Source organism: Rhineura floridana, chromosome 4 (assembly GCF_030035675.1).
Source record: "Rhineura floridana isolate rRhiFlo1 chromosome 4, rRhiFlo1.hap2, whole genome shotgun sequence".
NCBI classification, from domain to species: domain Eukaryota; kingdom Metazoa; phylum Chordata; class Lepidosauria; order Squamata; family Rhineuridae; genus Rhineura; species Rhineura floridana.
The window spans coordinates 139,383,031-139,397,726 of NC_084483.1; positions in this window are offsets into that span (position 1 = coordinate 139,383,031).

Consider the following 14,696-nt stretch of genomic DNA (forward strand, 5'->3'; position numbering starts at 1 on the left):
TGCACTTTATTCCATTATTCTGACGATTTATTTCCTGTTAAATTGCGCATAAAATTTGAGCTTTCACATGACATAACGGGTAGCTCCGGAATTCTGGTGGAATGTAGTGGAAGTTTAGCACTAATTTCCACAATAAATGATACCAGAAAAATTCCAATAGCAGGCTGGGAACCCGGAAGATTGTGGGAGTTTTGCGCTACCTGCTGCTGCTCACATGACAGCCATCCCAGCATGCAGTGTGTTCCCGCCCTTACCAACAGCTGTCCCAGCATGCAGCCTTCGACCACTCCTGCGCTGCTACCGCCGCGCCTCCCAGCCGATCCCAGCTGCTCCTGAGAGCAGCCTGTGCTTCTGCTGCTTGTGCTCAACCACAGCCTCTGCTGCTGCGCTACCGCGCCTCTCAGCTGATTGCAACTGCGCCTCTCAGCTGATCGCGATCGCGCCTCTTTCAACCCCCCTGCAGAAGGAACAAGCAGAGCTTTTGAATAGAAAAGGCGGGAAAAGAAGCAGTCTTCTAACGGCCGCGGTAGGTGAGAGTGCTGTGTGAAAGACCATTGTGCGAAATGCCGCTAAATTGGTACTGCAGTGTGAAAGGGATTCTTGAAATCCGGAACGAAGCGCTAGATTTTTAATCCGTTAAACTAGCGCTATTAGCCCCATGTGTGAAAGCAGCCACACTTGCATACAGGAATGCCGGAGAATGCACCAACAGGCAAGCAGCCACTCGACACTGCTCTGCTTCACATTTTAAAAAATGCAATGTACAGTAGGGCCCCGCTTTCCAGCGTTCCACTGATGTGGCAGCTTTCAATCAGGGGAAATTCCCCGTTTTAAAGCCAATTTTGCCGTTTTGCAGCATTTTGCATCATTTTCACACGGCACGACCCATTAAAGTCAATGGGTTCCACTTTACGGCGATTTCCGCTTTACGGTGGGGGCCTGGTCCCTAACCCGCCGTGTAAGCAGGGACCTACTGTAATAAATCAACTGCCTTCCTTATTACACACTTTTTAACAATAATAATTACACACACACACACATAATTGCCTTCTTATGAAGGTGATATATCAAACTCTGTACAGCAAATCTTTGTACAGCAGAATCTCTGTACAGCAGAATCGAGTGTGTCATTAAAGCATCTGACCCTACACGCTGTTCACACATGCAGAATTACCTAATCCTTGGCCTTCCTAATCTGCCAGCCTCCTTCTTCCATAGGGATGAATGAATCAGTCTAATGGAGGTTGGTGGCCCTTTCACCAATTTATCATTTTTAATTGATTCAGACCCATGCTTTGCAGATAACCATCTGCCAAAAATGTAAATTACTCACTCATATGAGGGGATCCATTAAAAAAGTCCTTTCTTTTACAGGTAAAAGAGCACCTAAAATCATGTTGTTGCTGTGTGTGGTGAAAATGGTGCTGCAAGTGCCTCTGGGAGCAATAGGATATGATGATGTCCCATCCTTCTCTATGAAATTGTTTGGCAAGAAGAAGGCTGCCCCCATATACCAATTTTCCATACAGTTTGACAGGAAGAGATGGGATATTGCCATGTCCTGACACTTCCAGAGGGGAATCCATTTTTATTACACGCAACAGTAGCAGCAGCTATTTTTAGGCTTTGCAAAAGTTTTTTATTTATAAAAGAAAGAAATTGAAAGGTAGCCTTCAGATGACCTCATAGAATTTGGAGGAGTACAAATTCCAGAGCAGGATAAGGTTTCAATCCATCATTCAGTTTGGGAGCTGCTGCGGATTATATTTGTTCACTATAGAATGTGTATCTCCTCCTGCACACAATTCCTCAAGCATCCCAAATCTTGAATGCAAAAACCTGCATGCATAATGGGGCTGCCTGCATTTTAAAGTGGACATATAGCATGAAGAAGATTATGTGATCTTCTTCTTTGTTAAAAATTATTTGGTAAATCAGAATTTAAGGAGAGCCCTGCTGGATCAAACCAAAGACGTATCTAGGCTGGATGATGGTAGAGTGCGAGTGGCAAAAGATGTGGTGTGAGGCTGATCAGGTGTGAGTAAAACATCATTACTGTGTCTACTGTGTGATGGTGAAGGCGGCCAAGAAGGCCCACTTCTCTGCCACCATTGCATCTTTAAGTAGCTGTCCAGCAGAGCTTTTTTGTATTGTTAGGGGTCTGTTGACACCAACTCCAGGAAATTGAGTTTTAGACCTTTCAGAGGCCCACTGTGAATTGTTTGCAAGGCACTTTGAGGGTAAAGTTGCTCACCTCCATAGCAATCTTGTCTCCTCCACATCTACTGTGGTGGTGTCCAGTGCAACATCTGCTGCAAATTCTTGGGATCAGTTTCCATTGATGAGGCCTGATGATGTGGACAAGGTGCTTGTGAGGTGTGGCAAGGTGCAGCCAGCAACATGTCCTCTCGACCCTTGCCCTTCTTGGCTTATTTAAGCTTGCCAAGGGAATATGACTGAGTGGCTCCAGGGCGTGCTCAATGCATCTTTGTGGGAGGGAGTGGTCCTAGCCACCCAGAAACAGGCAATGATCCAACTGCTCCTGAGAAAGCTCATTCTGTACCCATTGGTTTGTGACAACTACCACCTGGTCGCAAATACCCCTTTTTTAGTGAAGGCAATTGAGAGTGTTGTGGTACAGCAATTGCAAGTACTTTTGGATGAAACAGATTATTTTTACCCATTCCAATATGGGTTCAGGCCTGCTAATGGGACTGAATCAACCTTGGTCGCCCTATGGATGACTATCAGGAAAAGGACGGGGGAGTGTGACCCTGTTATTCTTACTTGATTTCTCTGTGGCTTTTGATACCAACGACCATTGAAGGTATCCTTCTCAGATGACTTAGTGATGGGTATTGGAAGTACTGTTTTGCAGTAGTTCCAGTACTACCTCTAAGGTTGCTTTCAGAAAATAGCATTGGGTGATTGTCTTTCAGCCCCCTGGCGGTTGTTCTGTGGGGTGCCACAAGGTACCATCTTGTCCCCAATGCTGTTTAACACCTATATGAAGTCCTTGGGAGTGGTCATAAAGAGATTTGGGGTGAGGTGTCTGCAGTATGCTGATGATACCCTGCTCTATTTCTCGGTAACATCTGAATCAGACTGTGCAAGCCCCTGACTGCTGCCTGGAATCAGTGGTGGGCTGGATGAGGGCCAATAAACTGAGTCTGAATTCTAGCAAGATGAAGGTGCTGTGGGTTGGTGGTTCCCGAGTTCAGATAATTGGTCAGTTGCCTGCTTTGGATGGGGTCATACTCCCTCTGAAAGAGCAGGTCCGTAGTCTGGGGGTGCTCCTGGATCCATCTTTGTTGCTAGAGGCCCAGGTGAGCTCAGTGGCTAAGAGTGCCTTTTACCAGCTTCAGCTGGTAAGACACCTGCAGCTGTTTCTGGACCAGGATAGCCTGACCACTGTTTGTCCATGCACTGGTAACCTCCAGGCTGGATTACTGTAATGTGCTGTAATGTGGGGCTGCCCTTGAGGTTGGTGCAGAAGCTGCAGCTGGTGCAAAATGCAGTGTTGGGACTGCTCACTAGGGCAGGGTATTGACAACATGTTATCCCACTGCTGAAAGAATTACACTGGCTGCCCATTTGCTATCGGGTCAAGTGCAAGGTTCTGGTTGTGGTGTACAAAACCTTATGCAGCTTGGGGCCAGGATACCTGAAAGATCATCTTTCCCTTTATATACCCAGTCAATCACTGTACTCTGCAGGTGAGGGCCTTCTGCAGATACCATCTTATCAGGAGGCTTGTTCCACACAAAATAGGAAGCAGAGCTTTAGTGCAGAGGCACCTACCTTTCGGAATTCCCTCCCCTTAAATATCCAGCACCATCTCTGTTATCTTTTTTGGCGCCTACTGAAGACCTTCTTCTTTCAACAAGCCTTCTAAGTAGAGACCTTATCCCAGTCTGCATCTGTATTCCATTACTTTGTTAGATTTTTTTTAAAAAAAGATGTTTTTAAGATGTTATGTTTTAAGATATTTTAAAGTATTTTGTTTTTAAGAAGCTTTAGAGTTTTTTTATTGTTTTTGTTTGCCGCTCTGGGCTCCTTCCATACATTTAATAAATAAATAAATAGTCCAGCATCCAGTTTCCAATGTGGCCAATCAGATGCCATAAGCAGGGCATGAGAACAATAGCCTTCTCCCATTATTATTCCCTATCACACTGCCTCTGGTTCTGGAGGCAATATGAAGCCATCCTGACTAGCATTGATAGCTTTATCCTTTATGAATTTGTCTGATCCTATTTTACAGCCATCTAAATTGGTGACCATTACCATATCTGATGAAACAAACTCCAGAGTTTAATATATGCTGTGTGAAGAAGTGCATAGTGGCTTTTTGTCTGTCCTGAATCTCACACTATTCAGCTAAATAATAAATACACACACACAAAGGCTATAAAGGCGCTAATATTTACAACACAATCAAACCTTCAGGACTCTCAGTTTTTACAATCAATTTTTCTCACCCATGCCCTCAAGTTTTATATTGCCACTTTACAGATGACTGCCTGGGGAACTGAAGGGTCTTAAAAGTCCATTAAAAGCCTCATCTGCTGCCAGTAACCTGAAAGGCAGTAACGGAAAGAGTACTTGGGCAAAAGCCTTACATGAATATGCTAGAAGCATCCCCCGAGCATCTTAACTTCCCTCTTGTCAGCATTCAGCTCCAATTTATTCTCCCTCATCCAGCCCATAACTGATTTAAAAGAAAAATGGAAATTGTGCAATGATTCTTCCAGGAGGCTAAAGACAGATGTTAAAAAGCGCTGGGGAGGAAATGGAACCTTGTGTTACCCCACAGGATAATGCCTGTGGAATGGAGCAGCAGTCATTCAATTTTGTCCTCTGGAATGAAGCAGACTGAAAGGAGGTAAGCCACTGTAAGACCACCCTCTTAGCCAATCCAAAAGATTTATTTGTTATTTATTTATTTATTTGAGTACTTACTTATATACTGTCATCTCACAAAACATCAGGGTGGTGTTTACTAGTCAACTTAGGGTTGCCAGAAGCATCCCAAACCCTGAGATTTCAGGGGCGGGCTCTAGTGATGTCAAAGAGATGGGCCCTAGGATTAAAAATTATACATTAAGCATCAACCACAGCTGCTTGGAGCATACCACTCAAACAAACAAAAAAACTGATTGCAAATAAGATAGAAATCTTAGCTAAATGAGGGTGTTTCCAGGTCCAGCTGAAGTGATGGGATCATTTCTTCTCACCTGCTTAGAGAGCCTGGGGAGAGAACATTAAATCTAGTCTACTTGATTCTGGCAGAAAAGATTTAAGTGCCCTCAGGCCAAGCCAGCCACCAGAAAGCTATTGTAGCAAGAAAGCCTAGTGATGTGGAGATGTTAGATGCGAGTACGGGACCACAGTACCTGGCGGAACGCCTCTCCCGATACAAACCTACCCGCTCACTACGTTCAACATCTAAGGCCCTCCTCTGAGTTCCGAATCACAGAGAGGCTCGGAGGGTCGTAACAAGATCTAGGGCCTTTTCAGTGGCTGCCCCCGAATTATGGAACAGTCTCCCCGATGAGGTCCGCCTGGCGCCTACACTTCTATCCTTTCGGCGCCAGGTGAAAACCTTTTTATTCTCCCAGGCATTTTAATCTACCTTTTAAGCTTTTAATGTATATGAGGCTATTTATTGTTTATATTTATGTTCTATTGTTCTTGTGATGTTATTGTATTTTATCCTATGCTGTACACCACCCTGAGAGCCTTCGGGCTGTGGGCGGTATATAAATTGAACAAAATAAATAAATAAATAAATAAATAAATAAATAATACTCAAAAGCAAGTCCTACCAGGTATGTGGAAGTAGCATTGCAGCTTGACTATGAGAAAAGCTTCATATTGGGAAGGTTTTCCAAACCAGTTATGAATAAGTCAAATAAACTGCCCTCCTCAACATTCCAGTAACATTTAAACTTGTTTGACTCCTTAATTGGAAAAGTATAACACTGCAACATTTACACTTTTTTAAACTTCTGTTCAAAAATTATTTGAAAGAGAAAATGTATAATATCCCATTTTTGCAAGTAATTAAAAAAACCTGCATGTACACTTTTATGCCTACCAAGTTCCTGCTGTGATCTTCTGTTGTAGTGCAATCCTATGCATGCTTACTCAGAAGCAAGTCCCAATCCTGTACAAAGAAAATACTCTTTATGCTGCTGAAAGCTATATATTTACTGAATGATTCATGTGATTCATGTGATATTTACTGAATGGTTCAAGCAGGAAAAGGAAACTGTGGGTGTAGCTATTGCCTGGGGGAGTCAACAAATCTTATCAATCACAACCCTGACTTCACTTATTGTCTAAAAAGCTGAAAGGGCAGGGATTAGAGCAGCCAGTACTAACAGATATTGTGGGGGGGGGGCTGACATTTTGGTTTATATTTTTTGAACCAGACCACCTAGAAACTTAATTTTTTTAATGTGAAAGCTAAGAGTCCAAAGATTAAGGTGAGTCACCCGGAGAACCGGAGAGGACCCCCCAAAACCAGTCTCCGGGCAAAAACCAGACACCTAGCAACCTTAATTCAACAGTATCAAAGGTCACTGAGAGAGAACCAGGAGAAACAACAGTATATTTCCCCAGCCTGTCACTAGATGAAAATAGTCAGGAAACCAACCAAAGTACCTTCTGAACCAAAAGAAGTCCTGAATATAAACTGATATGGATCCAAGTAATCCACGTCATCCAGGACTCACCAGACTCTATTAACTGGTGAAAAATCACCGAAGAGGAGCAATTGTGTATAAAATAAACAGGCCAAATCACTCATCAGCCAGACTGGCGAAGATAGAGTGGGAGGGTTGGGTGCATACTACTCCACATTCTAGTCAGGCCAGAGATGTATTGCAACTTAGCATACTGTTTTACATTATGGTAGCTTCAAAACATCTTCAATTCTTTCATCTGCATGGTCCTTTAGCTGTTCAAGTACAATTGTACTTCTGGCCTGTATTCCATAAACCTATCATTATGAAGATGATATAAAACCCAGTACTTTGAATCCTGATTTGGTTGAGCTGAACTTCTGGTGCCTTTCCAAATGCAAGTGTCCATTTATTTGTCTGAAACGAAGGCTGGCATGAAACTATCCAGAAAATCCTGATAAATTTGAACTTGCATTTGAAAACCTAACCATGTTTGGATTCCTGGACAAAAGATCAATATTGGTTGACTGTGTTACTAAGGGGCATTTCCTATAACATTGCTGTTCCTTTCTATGCCTTGAGAAATTATATATCACTAGGGGCTGCTGCCCCTGATTGCTTCACTTGCCAATCCTGCCTACCATCACCAAAGCTCCCCTGCCCCTCACAGGTTGCCAAAGCTGCCGCCTCCCTCCACAAGGATCAGTAGAGCTCCCCCACCACCCCACAGGGGTCGCCAGAGCTCCTCCCATCCCACCCACAGGAGTTGCCAGAGCTCCCCCTACTCCCCAATGGGGAGCTCCACCACCAGCCCAAAGATTACCGAAGCTTCCCCTGCCAACCCAAAGGTTGCTGAAACACCCCCTTTTGTAAGTGTGATCCTTAATACATATATGTATATAAAGGAGACATAAGTATAATATCAAATACCTTAGCAACTTCATGAATAGTAACTTGGTCCAGTCTGTGTATCTGCCTTCAAAATGAAGGTGAAATAAAGTTTGCTACATCATTCTCACCATAGATCTATTTGTTACACACTGAATAACTTGAAAAAGGATAAAGGGCAGAAAGTTTATTCAGCTTAAAAGGACTTGAAGGCTGTCAGCAAAATAGAATAATACTGAGTACAGTAACAGCCAGTGTCAATTATTAAAGAAAGCATGAGGTAAAAGTGCAGAGAACAGAAGTAACCAGGTCAAAAAATGTGCAGCTTAATTCAACTCTCTTGAATTAATCACTAATCACAAACAGAAAAAATGTCGATATGACAGGATATACAACTCTCTACAGTTAAAGACTACACATTCTGTCAGGTACATAATCTGCACAGTGAACAGTGCAATCCTATACATGTCCACTGAAAAATCATTCTTATTAAATTGACTGGGCCAGGACTTATTCCCAGGTAAGTGTGTACAGGATTGCACCTAAATGTGAACCACAACTAGAAGATTATAATCTCCATCTTTTAGGTGTCAGTCTAAATGAAAAATCACTTCCACTGCATTTCCCCAAAATTGTGGCAATGCTTATGGAAACAGAAATACAGGCATACCCCGCTTTAACATACGCAATGGGACTAGAGCTTGTACGTAAAGTGAAAATGTACTTAAAGTGAAGCAATTATCTATGCATGTACTGCACTGAAATCGCCACTAGATGGCAGCGGCGTCATGCCATTAAGTGTCCATAATTGCGAAGCACGCATACGTTAAGTGGGGTATGGTGGCGTATGAAGCATGTACGTTATAGCGAGGTGACATTAAGTGAAGCGACATTAAGTGGGGTATGCCTGTATGCAAAGTATCAGATGTATTTCCAGTGTGAAACAAGTTGAATTCCAAGACATTTCCTGCATAAGACTGCTTCTGAGTATAAATGAGTTCACCAGGGGCGTCACTACTGGGATGCGGAGGGTGCGGCCCGCACCCGGGTGTCACCATGAGGGGGGTGACACCCAGAGCTGCCCCACCACGCGCCGTTGCCCAGCAAGGCTGCTCCAACTCCTCAGAGGCGGGCTGGTGGGCTGGCGGGCGAGCCTGGGAGCAGCGTCGGCGGGGCAAGGGAGGCGCGCTGGCGTTCCCAGGCCTTCTCTGGCTGGGTGCCCCTCCGGCGTGTGCCCTTCCAGGGGCATGGACAGGGTGGTTGGCCTTGAGTACGCGCGCACAAGCCCAGCCACCTCGTCCATGCCCCTGGGAGGGCGCGCACCAGAGGTCTGCACCCCCCCCGCACTCCCGCTAGTGACGCCGCTGGAGTTCACTTAGAATTGGTGGCATCCAGGCCGATGGTATCACTGGCAAATTTCTGTGGAACCAGATAAGCACCCAACCTGAGTCTAATTTATTCTCATAGCATTGCTATTCTATTCTGTGCTGTAGACTGTCGATACTAGGTGGCTGATGGTGTTCTGTGAGTATCCATACAACTTACAAAATACTGTGCTGTGTTCTGAAACACAGAACAAAAGTGAGACAAGGACTAAAAATTGGCAGGGTTAAAGCTGCTTAAGACACAAAAATGTAATTTTGTGATATTGTACAGGTGGTAGTGTATTGTGCAGTTTATTCATTCATCTTGCCAAACTATTCTCATGAGATTCTATGAGATTTGAAAAGAAGTGTCGGTGCAGAATATATTTATCATTTGTCCTGGTGCAATAAATATTGAATGTACATACACCATGACCATCAACTTGGATAGATTTTATAAGAATGATACAACAATAGTGGAGAATAAGGCTATCAATTCTACTGCTATCATGCTGGCTATATAGTACCTCAAGATTCAGAAACAGTATGCCTCAGTATACCATTTGGGGGGTGAAGGGCCAGTAGGACTCATGTCCTGCTTATAGGCTACTCATAGGGATCTGGATGGCTACCATAAGAAAAAGAATGCTGGACTAGATAAGCCTTCAGTCTGATCCAATAGGGTTCTTCCTATGTTCTTGCCCCAAAGAAACCCAGAAATGAAACTGAACATTTCTGGCAAAACCACCTGCAGTTACAGAAAATATTTTATTAGATGCACACAATCCATACTGGAATCTTTTTATTTTCTGATTTTGCCTGCATCCCAAGAAATGAGCTAGATCACATACTTGACTTCAAGCAGCTGTGATTCTGTGCAATGACTGTGTTGATAGAAAATGAACCACAACACTCTGATGAGCACTAGCAGAACCTATTTTGCATGTTTTACAGAATAAGGAAGAACAGCTGGCACAGAGAGTAGAGCTGTGGGTGGCAGTATAATCAATAAAAGACAAAGTGGGTAACACAGATTAGGATTTGAACATATTTTCTCTTGGAACTCTTCCTAACATACCAGATTCGACATCCTAAAGACCTCATATTGAATTGTCATTGGTGTTGAATGTGTTTAAATAACTGAATCTACACTCTAACAAATGAAATCTCTTCAGGTCTGTCCACCAGTATACTACATCAGTGTGAGCTTTACCAGAAAGATAATCCTGCTATCCGGTATTTTGGATTATTATAAATATTAGATTTCTAAAGCCTGCATTTTTCACTGGCTATAAGTTCTTAGAGAAATTTTTACAAGAAAAAGAAAATGAACAAGATCATATTCTATTCCAACACCACACCAAAAGACAAACAGAAAGTAGACTTCATTAATTCAGTTAGGAACTTCTTGCCACTGAGGCCACCTGGGCCTGATGACTTTGGATCAAGGAGTACCCTCAAGCTATGTACTTACTCGATCAGGGAGAGTACTTTGTTGTTGTTATGTGCCTTCAAGTAGATCATGACTTATGGCGACCCTATGAATCAGCGACCTCCAATAGCATCTGCTATAAACCACCCTGTTCAGATCTTGTAAATTCAGGTCTGTGGCTTTCTTTATGGAATCAACCCATCTCTTGTTTGGCCTTCCGCTTTTTCTACTCCCTTCTGTTTTTCCAGCATTATTGTCTTTTCTAGTGAATCATGTCTTCTCATGATGTGCCCAAAGTATGATAGCCTCAGTTTCATCATTTTAGCTTCTAGTGATAGTTGTGGTTTAATTTGTTAATTATTTGTCTTTTTCACGGTCCACAGTGTGCACAAAGCTCTCCTCCAACACTACATTTCAAATGAGTTGATTTTTCTCTTATCCACTTTTTTCACTGTCCAACTTTCACATCCATACATAGAGATCGGAAATACCATGGTCTGAATGATCCTGACTTCAGTGTTCAGTGATACTGAACACTGATACTGATAGGAAGAGTACTACTCCATCCAAAACAGAATGCCTTCCCAATTCTTGGATCAAGTACCTTCATCTTAATGGGATTCGGTCATAAGAACATAAGAAGAGCCTGCTGGATCAGGCCAATGGCCCATCTAGTCGAGCATCCAGTTCTCACAGCGGCCAGCCCACAAGCAGTTTCCACCAACTGGTATTTGGAAGCATAGAGCCTCTGACTATGGAGGCAGAGCATAGCCATCATGGCTCCTAATTATTGCTAGCCTTATCCTCCATGTATGTGTCTAATCCTCTTTCAAAGCCACCCACACTGGTGGCCATCACTGCCTCTTGTGGGAATAATTCCATAGTTTAACTATGTGCTGAGTGAAGAAGTACTTTCTTTGGTCTGTCCTGAATCTTCCAACATTTTGCTTCATTGGGTGTCCATGAGTTCTAGTGGTATGAGAAAGGGAGAAAAACCTTTCTCTATTCACTTTCTCCATGCCATACATAATTTTATACTCTTATATCTTCTCACCTCTTACTTTTCCATACTTTTCTGTAAACTAAAAAGCCTCAAATACTGCAACCTTTCCTCTTAAGGGAGTCACATCATCCCCTTCATCATTTTGGAAGCTCTTTTCTGAACCTTTTCTACAATATCCTTTTTGAGGTGAGTCGTAGTTTATTGGCCTTCATTCAGTTAGCTGCAGCCTCCAAGCATTAGGCCAGCAGCATATCTTCTACCTCTTCTGATGTAGTAGAGAGACAGAGCTGGGTGTCATCAGCATAGTCATGACACTTTGCTTTAAATCCCCAGATGACCCTCCCATTCGTTTTATATAGATATTCATTGCCTGCAGCACAATTGTCATGACTCTGAACAGGAATCTTCCAGTGCTACTCTGATAGAAACCCTGGAGGAAGGACTGGATGCTGCCCTCATGGATTTTTTGCATTCCACAATGTTAAATTGAAAATACCCCACATGCCATTCTGATGCTTCGCATGAGCTCACTGCAAAACAAAACCTTACAGAACTTACAGTCCTGGACTCAGAAACGCTTGCTTAACAATCCTTTAAGAGTGGTAAGCAGCGGTAACACAGCCGAAGCTCTGCTCAGGGCCAGAGTTTGATTCCAACGGAAGGAGGAAGTCGAATCTCCGGTAAAAGGGATCGAGGTCCACTCAGCCTTCCATCCATCCGTGGTCAGTAAAATGAGTACCCGGCACATGCTGGGGGGTAAGGAAAGGCCGGGGAAGGAACTGGCAATCCCTCTCCATATATACGGTCTGCCTAGTAAACGTCGCAAAACATCACCCTAAGAGTCGGAAACGACTCGCACTGCAAGTGTGGGGACACCTTTACTTTTACCTAAGATTTCATGGCGATACATGAAACAGTCAAAGAGAATCACGAGTTCAATGTGTAAAACAAGAGAAACAAAATGCAGACCCCTGTTGGACTTTTTTTCTTTCAGTGGTCTCATAATTTGTTGAAATTAATTAAAATTCAGCCAAGTTCACAGACTACATGTAATCCTATTATTGACCTTGCCCCATACTCTGACCTTCATCTGCAGTCTAAAAGTTTAAAAAAATGCCTGGTTGATTTTTAATTCATTTAAGTAATTTAACATTGGACTCTATGATAGCACAGGGTATGGTCAGTAGCAACCAACTGTCAGTGTTCTAAAAGCCAGACTTGCAGCTGTTTGGCTTGGCTAATCAGGTGACCACACCCATACCAGAGATTTATTTCACTTTAGACAGTCATGGTTTCCCCCAAAGAATCCAGGGAAGTGTGGTTTGTAAAGGGTGCTGAGAGAAGTTAAGAGAATCCTATTGTCTTGTCAGAGCTCCGGTGGCCAGAGTGGTTTAACAGTCAGCCACTGTGACTGAAATTCTGTGAGGGGAACAGGACATCTCCTAGCAACTATCAGCACCTTTCACTAACTACACTTCCTAGGATCAGAGCTTGGAAAAGTTACTTTTTTGAACTACAACTCCCATCAGCCCAATCCAGTGGCCATGCTGGCTGGGGCTGATGGGAGTTGTAGTTCAAAAAAGTAACTTTTCCAAGCTTTGCCTAGGATTCACTGGGAGAAGCCATGACTGTCTAAAGTGAAATAGAGGTCTGGTGTGGAAATGGCCAGTGACAGCTTTGGTATAAATCTGGGTGGGAGACTACATGTGCCTCCTGTAGAATAAAAAAGTGGGGGAAACCCTCCAAAATATTGACAATGTTCACAATGTTTTCCTTTTGGAAAGGAAAAGGTCTTTCCACCCAGTGCCCAACCACCAAATTTCCTCACCTCCCTCCCTCCTTCTCCCCTCTACCTTCCTCCCTATACCTACCCTTCCTCCCCTTCTCTCCCACTTCCCCTTCCCCCCTCCCCCCTCTGTTGTGCTGTTACCCAATTTTTCCAAGCTACACAGGAAGTGGATTGGACTGTGAAAGACCAATCCAAATTGTGTTTGGATTTTGACAACTGTGCAGTACAATATCTCAGAGAGGAGGTCAGGTCTCCTGCTCCCCTGGTGCATTCACTATACCCGCCCAATTTCCCTGCTTTTTAAAGTTTGATAGAAATATCTGTTAGCTATAGGTATGTTCTTAAACCGCAAGGGTTTTTTTTTGCCTATTAGTGAATATGTGTTAAATTTCTACACAAGGAACAGGTCCCATAGATGCATCCATGTAAAAAAAGTGATGTCTGAATCAGTGTATTCACAAACACAGATTCCACTTCCCAGGCTCTAATGATTGCTGTAAGGGAGGACTCAGTGATATAGAAGGCTTCCTTCCAATACCTCAGACTGTGTCCATGCATGAGCGGAATAGACTTTCCCTGGGACAATGGGACTTCTCTTCCTTTCTGCAGCTCCATGTGAACCTCCAAGCCTGCTTCACAGAGTTGGGGGACCCTCCAGAGCAGATTTGGAGGAAGTGTGGGGGATGCAGAGGGGAGGCGATGAAAGAGAAGTCCTGCTGCAGAAGTGGAAGTCCACTCACACAACATAATCAACCTTCCTTCCTTCCAATGCAAATAGCAACATCAGAGGATGGATTTTCTTGCAGCAAGGGGGAAAGGATTACATCCCCCTTCCCTACTTGCTGTGATCCTGTTTTTATTTTTTAAACTTGCATTTTAACTGCCAAGACACATTTAATGCCACATCTAGTTTGGCCCTGAGACAGCTGAAAAATGGATCCACTGCTATAATAGCCCCAAAGAGGAGATCAGACACTGACAGAGAAAGAAGCTAGTTTCTGAGACCTGAGGTCCCATGAAATTTAACGGTATAGATTCCAGCCTCCTCTTGCAATCCTTATAGCAAGTATAAAATTTCTTTTTTCTTCCCAAATGTATATGGTTGCCCAATAGCATACATTCTTCAGTTGGCTCACAAAAATCAAATAATACAAAACAATAAAAGTAGCATTTTTTTAAAAAAAAATCTCTATCCACAATATGCAATAAAACACAAATCGTAAGACCTAGATTAAAAACACACGTTGTTAAAAGGCCGGATGAATAAAATATTCTTCATCTGGCATATAAAGACCATAAGGATGGTGCCAGGCAAATCTCTCTGGGGAGCAGTAGTGGATTTATGGGAATGCACAGTATGTACAGAAGAAGGGACCCATGTGGCTGAGGGCCTGCAAGTTACTAGTATACACAGAGCCGGCACCAGTCTGCCCCAGGCCTGCAGCGCCAAAGCCCAATACCCCTCATACATGCAGCACTGGGCTAAGAAGCCAACCTGCACACCCCACCTACCTCTCATATCATGTGCATG